This window comes from Sphaerodactylus townsendi, linkage group LG15 (genome assembly GCF_021028975.2).
Source record: "Sphaerodactylus townsendi isolate TG3544 linkage group LG15, MPM_Stown_v2.3, whole genome shotgun sequence".
Classification (NCBI taxonomy): domain Eukaryota; kingdom Metazoa; phylum Chordata; class Lepidosauria; order Squamata; family Sphaerodactylidae; genus Sphaerodactylus; species Sphaerodactylus townsendi.
This window is the reverse complement of record NC_059439.1, coordinates 9172933-9200205: the sequence shown is the minus strand read 5'-3', so window position 1 is coordinate 9200205 and position 27273 is coordinate 9172933. Positions and strand designations below refer to the sequence as shown.

Below are 27273 nucleotides of genomic sequence, written 5' to 3'. Positions count from 1 at the left end.
ATTGACGGGAACTTTGACTGTTGCAAACTTATATCCCAAAATTCTTGTTGCTCTCCAAGGTGCTACTGGACTAACATAAAACCATAGTTTCTTTTGTGAAACCATGATTTACCTCACTTATACCCTGGTTTGTCCTGACAATGACTGATTTCATTTCATTTTCTGTTGCCTGGGAAGGTAGCACTAATGAACAACCCAGGATTAAACCAGAACCCAGCCATAATGTCTTCATTTCGACATCATGCATTGTTAAGACTAACTGCGGTTGATAAACCAAAACCTGGTTTCATAGATCCTAATAAATCATAGTGGCCTGCTTTAAGGCAATCTCACCAACCATAGCTTGACCATGATATTGAAATGAATTGATCTGAAATGAATTAATTGCTGAAACCCTGGTTTGCTTCTACAAACACTGGTAGAATTGCCTTCACCTTTCTTTTGCCTCCTCCCCGGACACCTGGTCACAGCCTGGGGTATTATTTTTGGGAGGAATGGCTTCCAGGACCAAGAAATTTTTCAAGACAGGCCTTGTCCTTGACCTGTTTGAACTCCCTCACCTTTTGATGAAGATAACACAGCACCCTTTTGCTCTCTGACCGAACAAATTGTGAGTCATTTTAAAAAGAGGTGGGAACTGAACAGGGGATTTCTGAGAACTTCCCCTTCCCAGCAGAAAACCAAGAGTCTGACATTGCATTTCTCACAACATAAACGAGTTCATCTGAAGGGAAGTTGCTGCAGAGACTGTTGGGTTCTGAGTTGCTGTTAACAAAGTTCATTAAAAGAAATCTGAAGGCTTGACAAAATTCTGGTAAGTCAAACTTGTGTGTGTGTGTGTGTGTGTGTGTGTGTGTGAGAGAGAGAGAGAGAGAGAGAGAGAGAATGGTCAATAAGAGAGATGAAATAGTGTGATAGAGATAGATAGAGAAATAGTGTGATATTGACTATGAGCATATACACATATTTCATTTGTCCCACTGCTACTGCTGGTTTTTGAAACCATACAACAGCAGTATAAAACTGAAATACAAAACTGCCCTCAATTATCACATAGTCAAATCTGAATTGCTATAATGTTATACTGTCACTGCATTCCCTCTGTGATCTCTAATGGACTCTAGGGTCATAGAGAAAATATGGACTAGGATCATACAGAAAAGATAAGCCCTGAAAATGGTGTCAACACAGCCACAGAGGAAAGGGCAAAGAAAATAGCCTGTGGATTTTCTGTCACAGAAATAGGCATATTTATTGATGGTGGAGGAGATGTCAGTCTGTTGAAAGCTCTGCAAATCAAAGCAGAAAGACATTTGATGTAATCTTTCTTGTAACTTCAAAACCCTTGCTGGTTTTTGGGTATTCTTCACAAGGGATGCTAATAACAGTCCATGAAAAGGGCAGCCGAGACCATCTTCATTAGAACACTACTCATATTTTGCCCTGGGGAGCAAAAAGTAGGGAAGGTGATTCAGTAATTAGGAAGGCTGGCTCTAGCCCCAGGAGGTGGCTTAGAGCAGATGGTTGTAGAACCAACCAGGGGAGATGTGATCCTAGATCTAATTCTATGTGGGACCCAGGACCTGGTGCGGGAAGTCAGTGTTGTTGAGCCGATAGGGAACAGCGACCACAATGCTGTCAGATTCAGTATCTCTGCATGCGAACAAGTGACAATTACTAATGTAGTTACATTTGCCTTCAGAAAGGGAAATTTCTCAAAGATGAGGGGGATAGTGCGCAGGAAGCTGAAAGGGAAAATCAAGAGAGTCAAAAATGTCCAAGGTGCTTGGAGGTTATTTAAAAACACAGTCTTAAAAGCTCAGCTGGAATGTGTTCCGCAGGTTAGGAAAGGCAGCGCCCAGTCCAAAAGAAAGCCACCATGGTTAACAAGGGAGGTTGAGGTAATTATTAGGAAAAAAAAGATGTCTTTTAGAAAATGGAAGTCCAACTTAACTGATGAAGAATACCAGAGAGAACACAAATGGTGGCAAAAGAGAAGCAAGTTAGCTGTAAGGGAGGCAAAAAAGGATTATGAGGAACGCATGGCTGCGAACATCAAGACTAGCAACAAACAGTTCTTCAAGTACATCAAAAGCAGGAAGCCAGCTAGGGAAGCGGTAGGTCCGTTAGACGATGAAGGAACAAAAAGTGTGCTAAAAGGTGACAGGGAGATTGCAGAGAAGCTGAATGAATTCTTTGCATCTGTCTTCACCCAAGAGGAGGTGAGGAAAATTCCTGCACCTGAACCAAGCTTCTTAGGAGGTGAATCCGAGGAACTAGCGAAGTTAGTGGTAGACAAGGAAGAAGTTCTGGCAGCCATTGATAAACTAAATGCTACCAAATCCCCTGGCCCAGATTGCATTCACCCAAGAGTTCTTAAAGAGCTCAAGCATGAAATTGCTGATGTTCTCACATTAATATGCAACTTATCCCTGAAATCAGGCTCCATCCCTGAAGACTGGAAGATGGCCAATGTCACACCAATCTTTAAGAAAGGGTCTAGGGGGGACCCGGGAAATTACAGGCCAGTCAGTTTGACATCTGTTCCTGGTAAATTAGTAGAATCTATCATTAAAGATAAAATTATTAAACATGTAGAAAAGCAAGACCTGCTGAGGAAGAGTCAGCATGGCTTTTGTAGAGGCAAGTCCTGTCTTACAAACTTACTAGAGTTCTTTGAGGGTGTAAACAGACATGTGGATAAGGGGGAACCAGTGGACATTGTCTACTTGGATTTCCAAAAGGCTTTTGACAAAGTTCCTCACCAGAGACTGTTGAGAAAACTCAGCAATGAAGGAATAAGAGGGGAAGTCCTCCTATGGATTAAAAACTGGTTGAGGAACAGGAAACAAAGAGTGGGTGTAAATGGGAAGTTCTCACAATGGAGAGATGTAGGGAGTGGTGTCCCCCAAGGATCCGTTTTGGGACCAGTGCTCTTTAACTTATTCATAAATGACCTGGAAGTAGGGGTGGGTAGTGTGGTGGCCAAGTTTGCAGATGATACCAAATTATGTAGGGTGGTGAGAACCACAAAGGATTGCGAAGAGCTCCAAGCGGACCTTGATAAATTAGGTGAGTGGGCTAAGAAATGGCAAATGCAGTTCAATGTAGCTAAATGTAAAGTGATGCACATAGGGGCAAAAAATCCAAACTTCACATACACGCTACAGGGGTCAGTGCTATCAGTCACAGACCAGGAAAGGGATTTTAATGCACTTTCAAACTGCTTTTCAGTGCTCTTGAAGCTGTGCGGAATAGCAAAAATCCACTTTGCAAACAGTTGTGAAAGTGGTTTGAAAACGCATTACTTTGGCGCAGCGGAAGGGCCTTTGTCTGCTCTGAAGGCACCAGATGGGGTTGTTGTTGGTTGTTGCTGTTGCCAGTTCATTTGTATCCTAGATCCAGGTTGGGAAACGCCCGGAGATTTGGGAGGGGAGCCTGGGGAAGAGGAGGACAGGAACCTCAGTGGGGAACGAGGCCACAGCGTCCCCCCTCCAAAGTATCCATTTTTTTCAGGGGAACTGCAGTCTGGAGAGGAGCAGTAATTCTGGGGGGTCCCCAGGTCCCACCTGGAGACTGGCATTCTTACAAATGGGGGACACAATCACTGCAGGTGCACTGCTAGAAAATGTCCTGGTGGATTTTGCCCTGGTGGTTCTGTTCTGCCTTTTTCCTGCTCTGATACCTTAATGCCGCTGCCCCCGCCCCCCCAGTCCTTTGCTAGTGGAACCTTCTCACCTTACCTCAGGCAGTAAAGTTCTTTCTGTCTCTAAAAGTGCTGAGAAATCGTTGCTAATTACAATGGTATCGATGTGACATGAGGCAGGAGAGCCAAGAAACCCTTTCGCACAAGGCTTCTTTGGTTTTAGCTCTGAATCAATGAAAGTACAATTTGAAGTACAATCCCTGTTCCCTGATCCCTGTTCCCACATCCCCCCTCCCACATTTTTAAGGAACTTAGAAACTTTAAAACTTTAAAGGCCAATAATTATGAATTTTCATTCTGCTTCCTCTCTACCAATCTTATTTCTACATTTAAGCCGCCATAAAATCTGTTTTGGATTTGGATCTTCAAGCTATTATGGGGAAAAAAAGTTTCTAATGATGGAAAGGTCTGGGTTCATTCCGGTCAATCCAAGATTTCAATGGTGTCCCTCACAGAGTTCTTTTCATGCCTCTAAATTTGCCTGGATAAGCAGAATCCAGTTGGCCCAGCAATACTTCTGCAACTGGGCCACAAATTAATGAGAAATGGGTCCTTTTGAATTTCCCTGATTCATGGGGCTGAGAAATGCAGGACAACCTGCCCAGGGAGGGGAAAACACAGACACCTTTCCTTGTCAGTTTAGTCTCCTCCATTCTGATCAAACTCACTTTCTTTGATATTTAGCTCTACCTTGCAGATAAGCCCAGAAATATTACCCACTGGTTGAATACTCTTTGTGTATTCCAAGTAGGTATAAGCAGTGGTGGGATTCAGCAGGTTCGCACCAGTTTGGCAGAACCGGTTGTTAAAACGGTGCTTGCAAACAGCCAGTTGTTAAATCATTTGAATCCCACCACTGGTATAAGCCAGACAGCATCCTGAGAGCAACACACACCCCTCTTCATTTTCAGCAAGCAGCAAAAAGAGGAAGTGCATGATCAAAGGAAGTGGTTTCTTCTCTTTAACTAAGAACAATTTAAAACCACAAGGGAAAAAAATCATGAACTTCAGGTTGCAAGAGACTAAGCTTCCCTTGTTGTGATCACTTTGCTGGTTTATGTAATGAAGAAGATAGGCCCCTCTGCACAGCAAATGTATAATGGGTTGCAGTCAGGATAAAGAAACCAATTTCCCTGTTTTCGTGTTCACATGCATCCGTGCAGGCAGCGATCGAATTGGGGAAACAATCCAGGTTGCTGTCGTGCCATCTCACACAGAGACATCCTTTTTTAATCACTTCCCACACATGCGTAGCTATGCGAGGCATGCTGCAAATGAACTCCAGCCCCCACAATAATGCTGTCAATGTCTCATGGGTACAACCATCTGCGTCTGCGTAGCTATGTAGATGCAAATAACACTTTATAAATTTTTTTTTAAGGAAAAGGGGGGCAAAAATAGCTTTTTAAAAGCAATTTAAAAAAAACGGGTTGGGGAAAATAACACATGGTAGACTTGTTTTGGGTGTGGGATTTGTGTGAAGTCCCCACCCCCAATGATTATTTAGTATCCTACACCCGTGTTTATTGGCCTGTGCAGAAGGGGCCATGGTTCTGTGCTGTGATTTTCAAGTGTTTCCCCCGACTTCCATTTTTAATAGCAATGTTTCAGGCCTACCCAACTGATTGAGGCAGTGGTTTTAGGCACACCAAAGAAATATACAACCCGTAACAAAGTTGCTTAGCCCCTTCTGTGATGTTGTATTGAGATTCTAGGGAATATCTAGATCCTGACTATGCCCCATACCCTGATTTCTCTTACCAGGGTCTGCGGTGCCAGCTAGGGTTGGTAACCCCTTCCTCTGCACTGTTTTCCTGACCTGGAATGGTCCTGGGGAGTGCTATTTGGCCTGTTAATGAAATCCCCCAAACTCACATCTAGCTACTACTGCAGGTGGGGGAACAAAGAAAGCAACCTGGTGTGTAGTAATAAGGTAATTGATTGTGGTTAAGAGCAGGTGGACTCTAATCTGGTTAACCAGTTTAATTCCCCACTCCTCCACATGAGTGGTGGACTTTTATCTGGTGAACTGGGTTTGTTTCCCACTCCTCCATATGAAGCTTGCTGGGTAACTTGGGCTAGTCACAGTTCTCTCAGTACTCTCTCAGCCCCACCTACCTCACAAGGTACAATACAGTAATCATTATTAGGCATCAAAAAGAGAAACACTGAATTAAAAAAGACAGGATAAGAAAACTGGAAGGAATGTCGAAAGTGTACAAACATAATATATACAGAGAGGGAAGTCCAGAGGATTATTTCAGAGTATTAATCAAGAAATTGGCTACCATTTCCAATAACATGGGATCCTGGTTATTCAGGAGATAATTCAGTTTGGAGTTAGGACAAGGACCTGCCAAAATTGGAGCCTTAAGAAAAAAATTGGGTCTAAATTCCATAAATGTTGGTCAGACAAAATGTGCTCTAGTGACTCTCCAGAAGTTAGACCAAATGCGTTCTGGTGTAGAGATTTTGTAAATCTCTCTGGAGACAGGTGTCTGTTGTGAAGAGAAGAAGGGAAAAGGAATTTGTAAGCTACCATGACAGACTACTTACAGGAGAGAAAGATGGGGTATAAATCCAAACTCCTCCTCCTCCTCATCTTCTGTAACATGTAAATTGGACACTCTGATATACAAAACCAGATCATTAAATCTTCAGTGGATACATTCTCAGAGGGTGCAGTGACCTGAGGTAGTCTTGGACAGATTTCAGCTGACTTTGAATTATTTTCAGGAAAGTGAAATGCTATGGTATATGTGGGAGCATTTATTTTTCTTCAGCATATTGTTCCCCTCCCCGTAGTCTGTAAATTGCAGTCTTCTCTAAACCTTATTAGCCACATGATGTTCAGACCCAAGTATACAGATCTATAAATTCATTTTGGTTCTTGCAGACTGCGGCTTCATTTCACTGCTATCTTGCCGATCTTGTTTGTGCCCTTTTTGCTGACTGGTGGAAGATGTTCAAGAGGCTGGCCAAGCAGCTGATTCAGGAGCTGGACTCCGAAAGGAAGCTAATTCCTCTGACCAGCCTGGCATATGCGGAGAACTTCCGGCCCCTCTCTTTGGTGACGAAAGTCGCTTCCAGGTTGCCTTGGCATTCTAGGAAATATTCCCCAACCCCTTTCAAGTTGGCAGATATACTCCGGGAAGGAGCAACGACAGTGACAATGAGTGGAGTTGTTCACAAAGAAACACAGCACTATTGTGGGTTAGAATTTAGGAGCATACACCTGCCAGAGGGGCATGGGGTATCCCATGTCCCTGAGCGCCAACCACCTGGCCAAGTGTGCCCTGGGTAAAAGCTCTGGGCCCCAGCTCAACCCCGCAAGACAAAGAGGCCCAGCAGGGAAGACGAGGTGGCGCCACCGATGGAGGTTGGGGCCAAAGGGGGGTGGCAGCAGTCGGCCTGCCACCTCTGCCACCTCCCTGCCTCATCTTCCCTGCTCACCCCCACAAGAGGAAGAGACCTAGAACCACCCACCTGGCCAAGTGTGCCCCCTGGGCGCTCCTTGGCTCAACCCCGCAAGACAAAGAGGCCCAGCAGGGAAGACGAGGTGGTGCCACCGATGGAGGTTGGGGCCAAAGAGGGTGGCAGCAGTCGGCCTGCCACCTCTGCCACCTCCCTGCCTCATCTTCCCTGCTCACCCCCACAAGAGGAAGAGACCTAGAAGGGAAGATGAGGCAGGGAGCAGCGGGCTGCTGCCAATGGATGTTGAGCTGGGGCTGGGGAGTGCAGGGGCGGCAGTAGCCAGTGAACCAGCAGCAGGCTCGCTGCGACCCACTGACTTCTGCCACCCCCTTCCCCACGGCTCTGGGGTATATATTGTCCATGTCCCAGGGTGGGGAACCAATCAGTAAGCGTTTGGGTGGAATGTGCTATGCAAAGGTGTGGTTGAGTGCATTGTAATGTGGGTGGGGTTTTTCAATCCAGGGAGTGATTCACATTTGCATTCCCTGCAGCAGCAACAGTTTTAGTGAATGCAAACCCTGTGTCTTGGTGGAGTCCATTGTCCATGAACCCAGCATGCCCTTGGCCTTTGATTCTGGTGTTTTTAAGTACTGGTAACACTTACTGATTGGTTCCCCACCCTGGGACATGGACCATATATACCTCACTAAACATTCCCTTCTCACTGGACCAGGGGCGAATCTAGGAAAACTGGAGCCTGGGGACAAAATCTGAGTTTGGTGCCCCCCCCACCCCAGGTATGGACGACCACCCTCCCCCACAACGACCAAACAATGATTTTTTGCACCAGCTCACAAAACCCCTCCCACCACCAGCAAAACATACATGGCTTTCTCCCCACCAACTCTCTTTCCTAATTGTGTCCTCACACCAACCCTATGAGGTAGGTTGTTAGCTCCTCAAGAAGAGCTTAAGCCAGTGCAAGAGTGGGAATTAACTTTTAAGCATGTAAATCTCTCACCAAGTCACTCCCCCATCTGAGAGGTTTACCAAACAAATGCCTCCTACTCCCAACTAGAAACAGGCATGGCTCTCTCCCCACCACTTTCCTAATTGTGTCCTCACTAACCCTGTGAGAAATTTAGGCTGCTAGCCACGAGAAACAGCCTTCAAGCCAGTGCAAGGGGAATTAACTTTTTTAAGCATGTAAAAATCTCTCTACAAGTCACCCCCCATCTGAAGGTTTTACCAAACAAAGTCAGCATCATCTTTCAGTTCTGCTGCTGCTTCTGGGCTCCCTTGCTCAGCTGGCCTTTTCCTGTCCCCGCAGGTTAAGGCGAATAAGGCATGCTGGGTTAGAGGGAGGGGAGGCGGAGCTCCCCAGTCCTGCTCCTGGGAGCCCAGTGGGACTTCTCCCCCGCCCCCTGGACACTCCAGGCCACCCATTGCAGAGTGGTGAGGAATTTCACGACGAGCACCTCTAGAACAGTCAGCCTGCTTCAGTGCCTGCTTGCTCAGGGCTCTGCTCAATCCCTCCCTGTGTGTAGGAGGATGTTTTGAAGCTCCCCACGTGACCTCAATGTCGATGTACAAGGGGACAAAGGGTGCCTATGTCCCCTAGGCAAGACATCAGTGCACTGGACCTGGCATTATAACAGACTTCCCTCTGTGATACACCTCTGAAGATGCCAGCCACAGATGCTGGTGAAATGTTAGGAACAAGATCCACCAGACCACAGCCACACAGCCCGGAAAATCCACCAGAACCAGTTGAATCCGGCCGTGAGAGACTTCGACAATACATCCACTGAAAAGGTTTTTGATTCTTGCATCATGGTGTTGAGATATGGAAAGACACATTTTGGACATGCATTTTATTTTGTCTTGTGCTTTTCCAGAGTTGAAATACTCCGAGCCACTACTGTTTTCTGTGAGCATGTCCAAAAAATCCGGAGCGAGGCTGAACCTTAAGATCCAAAGTGCAGGAGTGAACATTGGTGGCTTGGGTGCCACTTGTTTATCTTCCTCGCCAGTTTTGGTGAGGAAAACCTACATGGACACCAGAGACCTGTGGTGAGCATTGCTTCTTCTGTTTCTACCAAAGGTGGGGGATCAGGGGAAACATGATTCTTCTCCATGCTCTCTTCAGAACACTTGCAAAACAGGGCAAAGAACCACCGTGCTGGTCAATTTGTGCAGGACAGAGGCCTGCTAACAATGGCCCTCCAAACATTAATGGATTACTGTTGATTGCTTAACTTACTGGTAATATATTTAGCAGAGAAGCAAAAAAGAGCCCAATAGACAGTTGCTGGTTTTTATGAATGAATTTACTATTAGCAATTCAATGTGCTCAAACAAAGAAATAAAATACTCTTTATAACTTCTGTCTACGTGACTAGTCTCACATAGGCAATGCTTGGGTTAGCTGACCAATAGCTTAATCAATGGACTGGCCATAAAACTCTGGTCTCAGTAGCTAATTAGCATGCACACAGTTAACCCCTTCATGTCTGAATTGTGACAGACTCTTGCAAATACCAAGAATTACGATTCCCATCAGCTTGTCCAATTGGCCATGCTGGCAGGGGATGATGGGCTCATAGTCCATGAATATCTGGAAGGCCATCGTTCGGAGACCCCATGTGTAGGATATTAGCCCTCTTGAGGCATTCAAAGCATGAGCACTTCGCATGCACAGAGGAGAATGGACCCCAACCACAGGCTATGAATGACCTTTAGAGACTCATGCGCTGGTAGAAATGCTGAACATTTTGCAGGGAATGTCTTTGATGGATGAACTTTATTGTGGTTGACTGACATTCTATTGATATAAACTGACACGACCAGGTCCTTTAGTCTGCCGCAAGCACCTCAAATACCTGCTGAACAGGTTTTTGCACCCTTTTTTCCCAAAACTGTGGCAACAGCGCTGCCAATCTGGACAGATTGGCAGCTATTAATATCATTAAGGACTATTCAGATAAAACACTAAAATGATAGGATTTTTTAAAAGAACAGTGTTGATTTGCGATTACGTTTATACATGATTTCTACTGCGAGCTAATTTGGCTATCTATTTAGACAGTTCTCTGCCAAGTGGAAGTGGAGCGGTACACATGGATTAGAGGGCACAGAATTTTATACAAGGGTGTGTATGTGGCTGTGCACAAAAAAAAGTCCAATTGTGCTATGCCCAACTGTTAGAAATGCCACAGAGAAGCAACCTGCCATACAACCAGAAACAAGTTGAAAATAGAAAAATGTTACTCCTGGGCCTCTGGGAACTAGGGTTGGGGAATCCATGACTCCCCAGGTGTGTGGGAGCCAGTCTGCATCCTGAAGGCATGGGCATCAAAGCCAAGGACTCTGGCAGGCCACTCCCTGATCTGAAGCTCCTCACTGTGCTGAACTGAACACAGTGTTTGGGAGTTTTTTCGTTCTGGTAGTGGGGCTTAACATTCTTTGACCCTCTTTTATCACCTTTAGAAAGTCAAGACATCGCTTGGTTTTGATCCAACAACAACCTACCTTAAAGCTGCAGTTATATGTTAGACGGAGGTTTTGAGAGATAATGGAGCCACTACTGATTGAAGAGGCCGTCCAGGGCGGGAGGCCAGGGAGAGGTGACGGTTGTGGAGATATTTAAGATAGAGGTTTGTGGCTCAGCCTTTGCGTTTCTTTTTTCCCCCTCTTTATTCCATTGTTGTCTTAAGTTGATCCTGAAGACCATTGTGGAATTTTGAAAATAGAGAGCAGATACTAAATGGCTGTCATGGTGGAGGCAGTGGTGGGAGTAGTAAAAAAATAATGACTGTCATGGGTGAAAGGTAGAATTGCTAGCTCTGGGATGGGAAGCACTAGAGGATTTGGGGAGTGGAGCATGAGAAAGGCGGGGTTGGGAGGGGAGAAACCAGTGGCCTATACCACAAAGTCCACGCTCCAAGGCAGTCATTTTGAACTGAAGGAGTCTCAAAGCAGCTTTTAAAACTCTTTCCTTTCCCCTCCCTTGGCCAACAGACACCTTGTGAGGTAGGTGGGGCTGAGAGAATTTTAAGAGGGACGCAGGTGATTACCCAAGACCACCCAGCAGGTCTTGTGTGTAGGAGTGGGAAACAAAACCCTGCCTCACCAAATTAGAATCTGCTGCTCATGTGGAGTGGGTAATCAAACCCAGTTCTCCAGGTTAAAGTCCATCGCTTCTAACTAATTACACTACGCTGGCTCCAAAAGTACTCAACAGAGTTTGCTGACAGTTGAAAAGTGCTCTGGTTAACTTGCTAATTCAGCAGGAAAGAGGGAGTGATTTCTACTGATACCGCTATAGGCGAGGAGGACAGGAAGAGCTGGGTCCCTGGGCCAGGGATGTGGGGGGGGGGGGGGGGGGTTGGGGTTAACCCATTGGATGTCTGGCGGGGGCGGGCGCTTTTGTGCACACACACAGGCACAGCCTGCATCGTATGTTAAAGCGTAGTTAGCTGGAGCCCAGGGAAAGAAAGTCTCGCTTCCCGTAGCAGTCTTGCAAGAGGCTTAGACTTTATTTCCTACACTCTGGGCTGGCTTCTTGGCGGCTGGAGACGGGCTTGGGAGGCGGGCCCTCATCCCCGCTCGCCCCTGAACTCACCCCATGTACCTCTATACTCCACATCCCGCCCAGCTCTGTCTGCACCTTCACAGCCCCCCGAAACCTGGAACTGACCCTGCAGGTATGGAACCTGTCCTTAATCCAGTCACAATTTGGCGTGAGGTTCTTTGCCAAACCCTTAACAATTTGTCCTTCAATCTCCAGGGTCTGGACACAAGAATGAAAAGGAAGTACCTGCAGATTCCCCGTGGCACAGTGGTGGCCTATGTGGTTGAGAAACTCCGCACCGCTGAGGAAGACCTCTGTGAGTGAAAAATACAGCACTTGTATTAAAATGGGATTGGAGGCAGGGAATGTTTTCACAAGGGCTATTAGGGCTGGCAGTCTGCCACCAAGCTCCCCCAAGAGGTAGGGCAAGAGGTGGACATGATGTTGCATGACATATTGACATCACTTCCCGGGCCCCTTCCGCACATGCAGGGCAATGCACTTCACATATTTGCTTCAGACTTGCTGGTCCTGGTTTCTGGGCCTGCCCCTGCCCCTTTCAAACACTTGTCTTTGTAAGAATAGGTGGAGGGCCAGGAATTGAAGTTCAGGCCAGCAAATATGTGAACCACATGGAGTAGCCCTCATTGTGAATTATCTAGTTCATCAAGTCAGAACCCCAACAATGCCACTCACACCTTCTAAGACCAGGCTTAGAGAGTATAACTCTGCTTAGAGGTGCACTGTGAATTTCCTCCAATCCTGTGGAACACCTTTGGTCCAGTGCTACATTTTGGAGGCATTGCAGAAGAAGCCACTTCGCTTCTTGCTTATAATCCTTGTATAACCGGGCCGAAGCCAGCTTGTTTCTTTGTAACTCCTTTTATTTCTTTTTTCTCCTGTAGGCATTTAATTGCCGTCTGAGTCAGGAAAAGTCAGTTTCCCGTCTGACTTACGATGGTATGCTTAATTTTTTTTTGTTACTGGTTCATCCTATATAATAGTTGCCATCAATGTACATTGAAGGAGGCCACGAGGAGAGAAGGGGTGGAGAGAAGGGCGGAAAAGGAGAAATCAGCAAGGACACGAAGTCCAGAGCAGAGGCGCAGAGGGCCATATGGGTGTCCAGAGACAAAGCCCTCTGCTACCCCCCCATGTCACCCTGACATGGCACCCCAGCAGCTGCGGAGCCCCGCCCCCACCCCTTCACCCCCCCACTTACCTGAGTTTGTGGGTACCTTCGCTGGCTGCGCTGCTGGAAGAGAAGATGCTCCGGCGCTGCAGCTGCCTCTCTGCCCAGCATCACCGGACCAGTTGGTGCGAGAGGGGCGAAGAGGGAAGCTGGCTGGCCTTCCGCTCGAGCAAGCAGCCCTCTTGGGGAGAAGGAAGTGCTGAGCACCTTTCCGCTTCCTCACCCTCGTTGTCGACAGGCCGATGGAGGCTGAAGACTCTGGGGCGGGGAAAGGCATCTGGTCACATGGTGGACCGATTTTGCACCCCCCACGTGGCCAGATTACCCCATGTCACCGGGCAGATACGCCTCTGGTCCATAGCTCTGTTAGTGACTTGGTTCAGACATTACCAGACAACCATTGTTTACCTAAAGGAGGACAAGTGCGAATTCTCCATCCAGAGTTCCAGACCATTCCATTAATTATGGTTAGTTAGGATCCTGTCCCAAGCAGGATTGGAAACCATGTCATGAAGTTGGTTTTTAACCACTGCTATGTTCCTTCATGCATTCCCAGGAGATGTGTGAATCAATCCACCACATCTTCCTGGATCTTTTTTGTGGAGGAATGCTCCGCTGGGGTCCTAGTGCCTGCCTTCCCTATTCCCCTTCCATTTATCTTGCACTATTAAAGCCAGCATGGTGTAGTGATTAAGAGCAGATGGAGTCTAATCTGGAGAACCGGGTGTGATTCCCCACTCCTCCACCTGAGTGGTGAAGGCTTATCTGATGAACCAGATGTGTTTCTGCACTCCTACATTCCTGCTGGGTGACCTTTGACTAGTCACAGTTCTTTGGAACGCTCTCAGCCCCACCTACCTCACAAGGTGTCTGTTGTGGGGAGAGGAAGGGAAAGGAGTTTGTAATCCACCTCGAGTCTCCTTACAGGAAAGAAAGGTGGAGTATAAATCCAAACTCTTCTTTTTCTTCCATAAGCAATCAAGCTATCAAATTATTATCCTCTGCACTGTTAAACATAACATTTTGATAAAAGAGCATGTATGTTGCTTTGAACAGCTATCATCAATGTTGTTTTTCTACAGTTGCACCCACCATTTTGTTTCCCATTCAGTTTCTGTGCTGCTGCAGGAAACAAAATGGCAGGCGCAACTGTAGAAAAATGGAAGTGTTGTTGATAGCCATCTGGAGCAATATAAACGCCATCGAACCATCGTGCTGACGCAGAGGACTACTACATTTTTCTCTTCTGAATTTTCCAATGCTGGAACTTAACTGGGGCTATGCAAAAAGGGCGAGGACCTGGAGATAAGAATCTGTGTTCACTATTTTTGCACTCACTGTTTTGGAGACAGTGACAGGTTGGTTCCTTTCTGCTCAAGACTAGTGGAGTTGAATCCAAATCACTGAGCCCTTTGCTTCCGTTTCCAAATCCAAATCTGTTTCTCTCTTTTCTCTTCAGCCTTCCAGGATGAGCTGGGCTCTTCACTGATAGGTAAGTGATTTTGGAAACAGCAAGAACAATGCTTAGCACTTACAGACTCAGAGCACTTTAGAGCGTTCGCACATGTGATCTTGTCATTGTTACAACAATCCTGTCAAACAGGTCAGGATTTTGCTGATGGTGGAACGAAGAATGAGAGGAAGCGGCAGGGCTGAGGCCTGTCTACATATTACACAGTAACCCATCTGTAGACTACTAGATGCTGAGTCCTTTTTTTCGTTCCTACACGCACACTAATATGGGAGAAGTCTATATCCAGTAAGGTGCCAAGGGATTTTCCCACTGAGTTGGTAGCAATTCAAATCTTTCATCCAATTGTACAGAAGGACTTCTATTAGATGCACAATTATTGTGCAAGAGTCATTGTGCAAAAATATGGAGCAAAAATAGTTTATTCATAAAGGTAAGATTCCAAGGAACTTCTCACAACCAATTGTTGAAACAGGACAACTCTAAGGCCATTCTTGTGTAAGACATCCAATAGAATGCCTTCCACAGTATTCAAGTGTTTTGGGTCATAATTCATCGGTATTATATCACAGCAGCCAAAATTACTTAAATGAGTTCTGATAACCTAGGAACAGAATCATAAAAAAGGATGGTAGATATTTTGAACTAAAATACATACATGCAAAATTAATAATACATTAACATGACTTTAACACACATCTGAAAATTCTTAGTGTATAAATACAGTTCATAAATACATCTTGTAATGATTATATAAATTACTTACTGTACATCAAAATTGGCCTTCTCTTGCATGATCCTGTGGGAGCTGAGATTAGTTTCCTGTTAACAATAGCATGTGTGCACAGCCTGATATTTAACTCAGGGAAGTGATTGAAATCAGTTGTAAACCCACTTAGAAATCAATCATAAACCCAGGAGTTCTCCAGCCCCCACCTGGAGGTTGGGATGCTTAGATGGAGATGAGTTTAGAGCCGGGCAGTGGCTCATAGAGAGAGGGGCTTAATCTTTTCCCTGCACCATTTTCCTGACCTGAAATGGACCCAAAGGAGGTGCTGTTTGCTCCACTGTGGGAAGTTATCTTTGCTACTTATAGGTTTGTCCAATAGGGCCAATAGCAGCTGCATATGTGGGTGTGTGTGAGTGTAAGAGTGAGAGACAGAGGCTTCATTGTGAAATGAGAATTTGAACCAAGATCTCTCAGATCATGGTCTGGTGTTCTGCTATACTCTGTCTCAGATAAAGATGTTAGTACTGTCAGTTGAGGTGCAGCAGTTGAGAAGACTGTATACTTCCATATTAGAATACAGCCCTGAATGAATTATGAGATATCTTGTTCATTTTTATGCACTGTTTCTGTCAAAACTATTATTTTGTTGTATCGTTGAACAAAAGATACTTTGATACAAGTGCATTTGTAGTTGATTGAACGACTATCATCAAGCTTTCAAACGGATGGGAGGGAGCAGGGCTAGGTAGGCACTAGGACCCAGGAGGAGCATTCGACAACAAAGGAGGTCCCGCATGTTGATTTCTGTGGCAGAGGAATGTGCAATCTACTAACATCTTTTTGTGAGACAGAGTATAGACTAGTTTAGGCTGTATCCCAGACAGAACAGTCGGATTCCCAATTCAGGTGACAAAGCTGCAGCATTTAGCTGGGGTGAGAAGTGGCAGTGAAAGGGGTGTTGCCTTTTCCAGTTCCAAGGCTGTAGAGAAATTCCCAGCCATTCAGGGTTACATTTACTCTTGTTGGCTTCCCTGAATGAATCATCATTTGAGCAGCCCAGGCTACCAGCCTATCCTCTGCTTTTCAAAAGATGGTAACTCAACAGCCAAAAAATGGCTTCTCCTGCCTTCAACCAGAAGTGGCACAGGCTAGGAAGTGCTCTTACTTCTCATTATTCTCTTGATCACGTGTAACTGTCAGTCTAAACCATCTTGGTGGCAGGGTTGCCAACTGGGTTAGAAAAAAATGTCCTATCCCTTTGATAGTGGCTTCATAGACAGAAAAGGGCAGCTGCAGCTTTTTGTGGCCTGGAGCTAAAAAGTATCACCTGACATGGCCAGAAGATCAAACTTATATTGAAGGGACAGTGAGAGGGACCAGCTGAAAAGTTGGCAACCCAACTTGATGGCTGGCCATGGACAAGGTGCTGGTGCTCCCAAATGGGTATCAAACTACACAACTCACAGAGCTGTGTAGTGGTTAAGAGCAGGGGTACTCTAATCCAGATGCTCCACATGAGCAGACTTTTATCGGAGAACTGGATTTCTTTCCCCGGTCCTATACATGAAGCCTGCTGGGTGGGGTAGTCACAGTTCTCTCCAAACTCTCTCAGCCCCACCTACCTCACAAGGTGTCTGTTGTGGGGAGAGGAAGGGAAGGAGTTTGTAAGCCACTTTCAGACAATATACGGCTGAGAATGCTCCAAGCTCTTCAACACTTCTTCAATTACTCCAGTCTGAACCCATTCATTGCAATAGACCTAGGCCTCCCTCTGTACTGTACAAAATATGGTTATTGGACATGCTGTGTGTGTAATTTAAAGTGCTGTTCCAAGGCAGATGCTAATCATTGTAATACCAACCTTTAGCTGTCCAGCAAGTGAAAGATGCAGTCAAAGAGGCTTATGAGCCAATGATGTACCTGAGTCCAGCCCTGAAGACTCACTTTCTGGAGATCTTTGGGATTTTCCTGCAGGACGAAGATGTGGCCTCCATTGTTCAGTCAGTGGTACGTACTCTTTCTTGGTTAATGGACTCCCAGATTCCTGCTCCAGATCTCTGGCTGGGCTGTCTTTGTGTCTCCTTCTTCTGCTCCTTCCTCTTGACACACACTTGTCCCTGCTGTTCACCCCTCTTTCTAGGGGTGACACAACAGAACAGCAACACAGCAACCCAACAGAAATTGCACTGAAGATGGCTCACAGCACAGCACAGAAATTGCACTGAAGACGGCTCACTGTCTACTTTTAGATGAATTCTTTGTTATAAGTATAACTCGTGCCCAAATCCATAAGCAATACAACAGTACCGCAAAGTATCTGAAATACACACCCTAATGACATTGATTAAAAAAACCTGTGTAATACAAAGCAAAGATCCTGTGTAATACAATGGCAGTCCACCAAGCTAAATCGGAACCTGGATATGTTCTGGTCTCATACAACCTTCAAGGCCAGAGGAACATAAATTCCATATGTTTGTGCATCACAATAAGACAATAGCTAATATGAATGGCAGTGATCTGAGACCGTCAGGGGCTGCAGTCTGCTCTGAAAACTCTACGTTTCCAAAGTGTCCTTTTTAAATGTCCTTCATTTTTTTTTTTCTAAGCCTTGATCTATACATGCACGGAATGAGGTGGCTGAGGACTGGTGTACTATTTCAGATGGCAGGGTGGATTTTGTTTTTCCACGTTCCTCACAGAAAACGCCTCGCAAGGGCTGCCATCTGCACAAAAGTCCTGCAACTTTGACAGCAGTGCCTGGGGAGGTGGAGTTTGGAGGGGGAACACAGGCGTGTTCCCCACGGACCATATATCCTGGGATAAGGAGGTGAATCATCCCGCTCTTGTCCATAGCTTCTGTCTAACTTGGGCCCACTTCCCACGATTTCCTTATCCCGCGGCTAAAACTGCCAGATTGGCGGTTCTTTGAAAAACCCCTAATGCCTCTCCCCGCCCCATTCCCACCTTGCCGCCTGCTCTCCTGCCCTTCCCACAGCTACGGGCCAAAACCAAATGAAGTCGAAAAAACGAGACCGCTTCTCACAAGATGCATGGAAACGCTGTTGTGGAAAAATGAAATCAAACCGGGGCCGCGTAATCACCTGGAGTTCTTCCTTCTGGTCTAAACGCCGAGAACAGGTGGCACGGAAGAGAAAGCGGATACAAACATCCCAACATGTATGACCCCAGTTTCCCTCGATATATGGTCCATGGGGAAAATGCCACAGTGGGAATGGGATATCTGCTGTTGTTACCTCCAGGCAGCCCCTTCGGAGATCTCCTGATATTTTAAGTGATCTCCAGGGATGGGCTGAAGATCAGTTCCCATCCAGTTTGATTTCACTTTTGAATAATACTTTGTGCAAGGAAAACTTTATCGACTGAAGCTTTCATCTAACTTCTTGCTTGTTTCCCCTGTTTTCTTGGCCCCTGATTCTGTCCATGGTAACTTCATTGAACTAGTGGTGCTGTGTATGTCCCAAAAGCCTTTGCTATTTAGCAACAAATATTTATCTCAGATAACAATTCTGATTTAGCCGCCAGTGCCTCCATATAAATGGCCACTCAACTGCTACAATCTCTTCCCAGCTGGAGCTTTCCCTGGCTGAGGCGCTACAATCGATCCATGTTGGAGTTGTTGAATGAGGACCTCCGGTCTTCAGGTGGAAACCCCTCCTTTCCGCTTAGAGATCTTCCAGACTACTGAGAAAAGAGAGAGCTGTGATCTCTGGCGACCTCTGCATTTCCTCTGCTCCTCCGTAGCTGTATTGTGGATGCTTGGGGTTGGTTAATCCTGCTTTCACAGGGTCAGAGGGTCTTGGGAGAATGGCTTTGACAATATTGCCGCTAAGTTAATGCCCGGCCCCCCCAGGAAGAGCACTGGGGAGGAGGCATTGGCAATGTATGCTGCTACATCATTTCTGGGAAAACCAGAAGTGATGTAGGGTAGTTTTGGAATTCAGCTAGAATCATTGGAAATTCTGTGGTAAACCATAACAGTTCCTGGTTTCTGTGGGATATAGAGCTTTTAATTATTTAATTGTTGAATATTTAATGCCATCCGTTGAACCGTTTTAGCAGACTTAGATTTTATTGGAATAAATGATTTTATTGTATTTTATTTACTTGGAAGCCATCCTGAGTCTGCAAGGGAAAGGGTGGCCCATACCAAGCAAAGTAGGTAAGTAAATAAGTAAATAAATAAAAATTGCTGGAGCTACTCTGTGGGGCTTTCATTAATACGCCTAATAACGACTTTGCACCTGGATTTTACTGTATAAAGCGGCAAAATCCACTTGCAAACTCTGTCAAAGCCGCCATCAAGATCAGCTTTGAAGTGCATTATTCGCCTGTGAAACACACTATCACTTCCAGGGAAAACCTGGCAACCAGCAGGAACAGCAAAGTCGGTGCAGTGTGATGATGTTACCTAACACAACCTGGAAGGCCTAGCACTACCCCTTAAAAACATTACATAGCAGGAACCAGCACTCCCCGAATCTGGCCAACCTGCTTCCACCTGACCACCAGCCGAGTATCAGCAGGCAGAGCTGTCATTGTTGAGTTTGCCTGCCATTAGTAAGCAATTCTGGTAAGTTCTCCTCAGGGTCCCATGCATGTAGACCTTGATCGCTTAAGGTGTGCATGTAAAAAAAAGCTACACTGTCTCAACACCCCCCCCCCACCCCCAAAGGGAGATTAGTTAGGAAAAAGTTTTGGTGTCCATGCCTGCTGATTTAGCCAGCACCAACTAGGGACATTGCAATTTTTTTCATTGAATGTGCCTCCAAAGACTTATCGTGCAGAGGTATTGATCACACCTGGGAATGACTATATCACTTTATTATCACACCTTTTGGGATTTTGTGTTCACAGACTTAGACTATGAGCTCATGCCCTTGAAAGAGGGCCATTTTGAGAAGAAGAAATAGCCAAGCATCTGGAGATGAGCTCTTCATTTAGTCCTTCTGTGTGTTGTTGTGGGAAGATAAATGCCATTCAACCCAGCATGCAACATATATGGATTAAAAAAACTTGTTGAGAAACAGGAAGCAAAGAGTGGGTGTAAAATGGGAAGTTCCCTACAATGGAGAGATGTCAGAGTGGTGTCCCCTCAAGGATCCGTTTGGGACTATGTTCTTAACCTATTCATAAATGACCTGGAAATAGGGGTGGGTAGCGCAGGCCAAGTTTGCCATGATACCAAATTATGTAGGCGGGTGAGAACCACAAAGAATTGCGAAGAGCTCCAAGGGAACTCTTTGATAAATTAGGCTTAAAGGGCTAAGAAATGGCAAATGCAGTTCAGTGTAGCCAAATGTAAAGTGATGCACATAGGGGCAAAATCCAAACTTCACATACACGCCACAGGGGTCAGTGCTATCAGTCACAGACCAGGAAAAGGGATTTAGGCGTCTTAGTTGATAGTTCCATGGGAATGCCAACTCAATGCATGGCAGCTGTGAAAAAGGCAAACTCTATGCTGGGGATCATTAGGAAAGGAATTGATAATAAAACTGCAAAGATTACTGTGCCCTTTATATAAAGCAGTGGTGTGACCGCAAGCATTTGGAGTACTGAGTTCAATTCTGGCTGCCGCGATCTCAAAAGGATATTGAGGAGATAGAAAAGTGCAGAAAAGGGCAACAAGGATGATTGAGGGACTGGAGCATCTTCCCTATGAGGAGAGGCTGCAGCGTTTGGGACTCTTTAGTTTGGAGAGGAGACGGCTGAGGGGGGATATGATTGAAGTCTATAAAATTATGCATGGGGTAGAAAATGTTGACAGAGAGAAATTTTTCTCTCTTTCTCACAATACTAGAACCAGGGGGCATTCATTGAAAATGCTGGGGGGAAGAATTAGGACTAATAAAAGGAAACACTTCTTCACGCAACGTGTGATTGGTGTTTGGAATATGCTGCCACAGGAGGTGGTGATGGCCACTAACCTGGATAGCTTTAAAAGGAGCTTGGACAGATTTATGGAGGAGAAGTCGATTTATGGCTACCAATCTTGATCCTCTTTGATCTGAGATTGCAAATGCCTTAACAGACCAGGTGATCGGGAGCAACAGCCGCAGAAGGCCATTGCTTTCACATCCTGCAGGTGAGCTCCCAAAGGCACCTGGTGGAGAACTGTGACTGGCCCACGGTCTTGTAACCGGCTTCATATGGAAGGATGGGGAATAGAACCTGGTTCTCCAAAGTAGAGGCTGCCTCTCTTAACCACTATGCCGTGCCGGCTCTTTTGTTCCATGCTGCTGTTTTATTTATGCAGATTAAAAAATTAATTGATTAAAACACATACGGTTAATTGACTAAGATTTCATTAGTTAACTGGTTGCTTTAATTGCACTGTATCTTAAATGCTCGAGTATCTGTTCTCCTCTTCAAGGTGAAGTGTCTGATCCAGCCAATTTTTTTCACTCAGTGTTTCCTAATTCTCCTCCATGTTAAGGCTTCTGCTCCTTGTGTCTTTTGTACATTAAGAACATAAGAACATAGGAAAGAGCCTGCTGGATCAGACCGGAGTCCATCTAGTCCAGCACTCTGCAACTTGCAGTGGCCCACCAGGTGCCTTTGGGAGATCACATTAGGGTCATGTTGGGGAAATTCTATATCCTCACAGGCCCATTCAGCTGGAACCTGAAATTAGACAAATAGGCACACAGAGAAAGTGTCTTTTATAGATTTATGGCAGTTCCGGAGTTACAAGGAGAGTGTTTCTCAAACCTTAGGAGATATTAGACAAATCTCTCAAAGCAAATACAGAAACATAAGGTTTTATACGAAATAAACAGATTACATCAGTAATACGTATATCAAAGATAGCCTCCGTAGCCTGAAGATTAATTTTTTACTGATGTTATTACAACCTCCTAAAAATGTCACATTCCCCTCTAGAGAGCAAGATGTTTTCTGTGTAAGTGCAGAATGTCTTTCTACTAAGAGCTTTGTTTATCTATTCCTTGTTTAATCATTAGCCCCTGGTACAACAGTAAGCAGCCATGTGGTGTAGTGGTTAAGTGCTTGCACTGCCACTCACACTGTCAGGAGTTTGAGCCCCCTGTGGGTCAGATATCCTGGCAGCTGGCTCATGGTCAACTCAGCCATCCATCCATTTCTTGGTCGGTAAATGAGTGCCTAGCTCATAGCTAGGGGGTAAAGAATAGCCGGGGAAAGCAATGGCAAACTACCCCACAGAAGAGGCTTGCCTATGAAATCACTGCTTGCAGTGGTACCCCAGGGTCGGACACGACTGAAGGGGAAACTTTACCTTTTACTTTACAAAAGTAAAAGTAGATAGTGTATTGCAAACAGGGTGACTTTTGATTCAGCAATTGTCCTGTTATAGTCAGATAATTAAGGAGACCAATGTGGCTTCTGTCTGGCTATTTTTACAGCAGGCCTGTATCCTATTGATTAGCTAATTAATTGATAATTTCCCCATTAGTCCTTTGATCGCCATCATAGTCATTTTGGTGGTCATAGGGACTGTTCCTGCTGCCTTCTTTACCAATAAAAGGTTTGGATCGATTCAACCCCAAAACTTGGCATAGGAGCCTCTAGCCCAGTGGTTCCCCACCTGGGGGTCAGGACCCCTTTGGGGATTGAACGATCCTTTCCCAGGGGTCGCCAAAGACTCTCTGCATCAGTGTTCTCCATCTGTAAAATGGATAAATGTTAGGGTTGGGGGTCACCACAACATGAGGAACTGTATTAAAGGGTCACGGCATTAGGAAGGTTGAGAACCCCTGACCTAGCCAGTGGCAGGAAATTGACTGCCCAGAAGTCTCATGCCCAGAAGTCTGGGAGAATGTTTTGCCAAAGGAAATGGTATATGTGAAATAGCCCTTCCATAGTTTCTCTCTGTCTTCTCTCTTTCATGATGTTGAAAGATGGCTGCCGTTTTGGAATGGATTCTTTCCGGTGAAGAAGGAAGCACATTCGTTGATCCAACACATTCCTTGGCAGATGACGAAGCAACTGTAGCGGCGGAGATGTTGCAAATTTGTGGGCTAGAGTCTGAAGCCAGAGGAGGCTCCGTTACCTGCCAGTGGAACAGCAAAGCATGTTCTGATCTGGCTGCTTTGTACTCAACCTTATATGCCCTGCAGATCTTAAGTGAGTGAAGTAGGGACTAAAACAGAATCCAGACAAATTGCCTTCTCCTACAGAGGGGTCATGGGAATTACAGAATTCAGCTACAGAATTCAACAAAATTCAACAGCCATGGCAAGGCTTAATGCTTTCACCCTCTCCCAGACCAGCTGGCATTCTCTGTTGGTGGAATGGAAGACCACTGCCCACATGGTGGGCATTCAACTGCTTGGGTGAGGCCTGCTATCTCCTCTGCCACCTCAGTTCCACAATCCACCATCCTGTTCCATCTTTGTGAATTGCATCCATAAAAGACCCGGATGCCTGCTCTGGATCCTAGGTCAGGTGGTAAAAATCAACATTTTCAGAAAATCTTCTGTGAGGCTTGGAAAGGTTTCCTCACAAGCCACGCAATGTGGCCAGACATTCTTCCTCAGCAATCATGTTTTCAGACGGCTACATACACGGTTATCCCCATGTGGATCTCGATGTTGAATTTTATGGAGAATCTTGCTGAAATGTGGACAGCTCCAATCAGCTCCCCGGCAACTGGTCTGAGGATGGGTGAGAAAATACAATGATAGTTGACTACAGTGACAGATTTGGCACTAACTTTGGTGAGGCTTTCAAAAGTTTCACTTTGTGGCATGGAATATTATTTTTAATTAAAAAAAAGAAATCATTTTGATTTCTTTTCATTTCATGGATAGCTCAAGTCATTTGCTATTGTGACTGTCCTAAAAGCAGGTCTGAGCAGTTGCTTTATATGGAAGCAGGTCTCTGGAAAGGCAACGGGTACATTGTATAAGTAAATAAACTTGGGAACTAGTTTAAGATTAACCTACCTTGAAGATTTATATCAATTGATGTGCCAAGTTAATGCTAGACTGCTTCCAAGCTACTAGTATGGTTTACTCATCTATTTATGTTATTTTATTTAACTATGTTTACAAGTCTTCCTTTCTCACTGAAACTCGTGGATTAGAGACTACAGGCATGAAGAAGAGGGTTTGGATTTATAACCCCCCCCCTTTCTATCCTGTAAGGAGACTCAAAGGGCTTACAAACTCCTTTCCCTTTCCTCCTCACAACAAACACCCTGTGAGGTGGGTGGGGCTGACAGCTTTTTAGCCACTGGAAGAACTGTGACTAGCCCAAAGTCACCCAGCTGGTGTGTGTGGGAGTGCTCAGGCTAATCTGAATCCCCCAGATAAGCCTCCACAGCTCAAGTGGCAGAGCGGGGAATCAAACCTGGTTCTGCAGATTAGAGTGCACCTGTTCTTAACCACTACACCATACTGGCTCTCAAGGCAGTCCACTTGTCATTCTATAATAGTATTATTCTGAAAAGTATTATTCTGAAATAGTATTATTCTGAAATATTTGATTTACAGTTCAATCCAGATGGGGTGGGATGGCCCCAGGAGGCGACATTGGTTGGTGCTGATGAGTTTGCCCTCCCAGCCAGCATTAGGGCAAAATGGGAGGCAGGCAGTGGCTAAAAAGCTCTGCAGTGCCCAACCTACTTGTGGTCATGTCTTCTACAGCTGCACCTGCCTAATGTGGAGGCCGATGCAGCTGGAGACACTACTGGAGGCAAAGCCGACAGTAGTCTGATTCCACTCGGCTTTGATGCTGGGAACGGCGGCAGGACAGTTGATGAACTTACAATCTCTTTTGTGCTGTGTAACTCTGTTAAGCCGTACAGAGGATTTTCAGCTTTTCACTGCCTCTTCGGGCCACCTGGAAGCCTTCTGGAGATAGCACAGTGATGCAGCAGCAACACAGCAGCAGTGCCATCCCCGGCCGCTCTAGGGTCTGGGTTGGGCAGTTAGAATTAGGAGAAGTCCTAGGGAAGAAAATAAGAGCCAAAATATTAATACTTTAATGCGGGGCCAAAATGCTTCTTTTAAGTGTTTCCCCCCAGACTCACATCTGGGGTTGTTATGGTGCGGTCTTCTATCCTAAGGACTATTCTGCCGATGATGATAATTTTACTGCTGATGAATATTGTCCTGTGGCTTATTTATAATCATTTTCATTCTAGTAGGTTTGTGCGTTTGTTTGTTTGAATTTATTATACTGTCTTTATTTTGTGATTTGTCTTGAGCTGGTCTCCAGATAAGCGCAATATACATTTTCTAAATAAATGAATGTGGATTTCTCTTGCTTTGATCATTGTGTTTTTGGGCTATCTGCATTCATGAGGCTAGAAACATGGACTGGGAGCATACAAGATCACAGATGTTCCTTGGGTCCTACTCCTACAAGAAGGGTGGATTATGAAAATTCCTTAGAAGTCATCCCTTAGAGTTGGAGACAGGAGAGCAGAGCGTGACTTTTCATTCATTTCATCCTTTACTATTGCGTTGTACACCACTTAACTTCAGAGGAATTCTGATCTGCCTACTGTTTTTCTGCTGGAAAGAAGAGGGTCTCTAGAGCAGTAGACTGTTGCATGAAGAGCTGATAGTCTCAAAATTAGGTACATGGAACACTGACTGAACACTGAAATAACAGAATGGTGGAAACAATCTTGAGAAGATCTGAGGGAGGAAGATTTGCTTTTTTATTATTTATAATCAATATGATTTGCATCACATTTGCTTGATGATCAGCTCACTCTGATTCTTAATGATAGTCTTACTCTTGTTGTTGGGGATCTTCCTACTTTTATTCTGTGATATGATGCTGTGACATTTAGATCAAATCGTTTTAGTGGCATATTGTTATTATAGTGAATTTCTGAATGGACAACCTGCCCTGGGCCCAGGAGATGAAGAATGCTAAGGAGAGGCGGGGGAAATCATCATAAATGGAAACAAGTCTTTCTTCTTCTACAACTGTGAGATGTCTTAAATGTTGATTACCTCTAAGTCAAGGACGTAGGTAAGGGGGGGTTTCTCGGGTTCAACCCCCCCATTACATGTTCGAAGCCCCACCCCCGGTTTTTGTTTTTTTTGTAAATTTTTAGTGTTTTTTCTCTTTTTGGCCTGCAGCGGGCACGGTTTTTAGGCTAGCAGCACCAAAATTTCAGGGATTTGTTGGGAGACTCTCCTGATGATGCCACTCAGGCTTGGTGAGGTTTGGTTCAGGGGGTCCAACGTTATGGACTCCCAAAGGGGGTGCTCCTATCCCCCATTGTTTCCAATGGGAGCTAATAGGAGATGGGGGCTACACATTTCAGGGTCCATAACTTTGGCCCCCAAGAACCAAACTTATCCAAACCTGGGTGATATCATCAGGAGAGTCTCCTACTGATACCACCCAGGTTTTTTGAAGTTTGGTCAAGGATGTCCAAAGCTATGGACTCCCAAAGGGGGTGCCCCCATTGTTTCCAATGGGAGCTAATAGGAGACGGGGGCTACACATTTGAGGGTCCATAACTTTCGACCCCTTGAACCAAACTTCACCAAACCTGTATGGTATCATCAGGAGGGTCTCCTAAAGATACACTGAACGTTTGGTGCTTCTAGCTTAACAATTGCACTCCTGATAGCAGGTACCCCCCCCAAATTTCCCCAGATTCTCCTTTTAAATCCACCCCCTTCGGCATGGATTTAAAGGGAGAATCTGAGGTCCCCAGTTTAAACACTGAAAGTGATGCTGTTTCAGGGTGGGGGATAATCCACCCCCAAACAGCATCACTTTCAATGTTGTTTTAAAGATGACCAAATCTCCATCTCCCTTTAAGGTGGATTTAAAAGGAGAATCTGGGCTCCCTAGTTTAAACACAATTGAAAGTGATGCTGTTTGGGGGTGGATTCCAGCATCACAGCGGCCGCCCATGGGGGGGTGCGCGCAAAACCGGGCTCCATTTTCCCTAGCTATGCCTCTGCCCGGAGGGGAGGGCAGAAGGGACTGCTGGCTGTGAGCCCAGCCAGTAGGGCGGCGGGGGAGGGGAGTCTGCCACCCCTGGCCTTGGAGAGCTGCTTTTATAAGCATGAAGGTTGGGGGCGGGGCTTGGGGAGGCGGGGCCATGCCCAAGAGGTGGGTGGGGTGGCCCTGCCCCCTGAATCCTCCCCATTAAAATCTATACCTACGTCCCTGCTCTAAGTAGGGTAATATGTAGTGACTACATCCG

General features: G+C 45.5%; 1 pseudogene; it reads left to right on the top strand.

Moving 5' to 3' along the window:
* Positions 1-724: 724 nt before the first annotated feature.
* LOC125444000 lies at positions 725-24961 on the top strand (annotated as a pseudogene).
* Positions 24962-27273: the final 2312 nt, after the last annotated feature.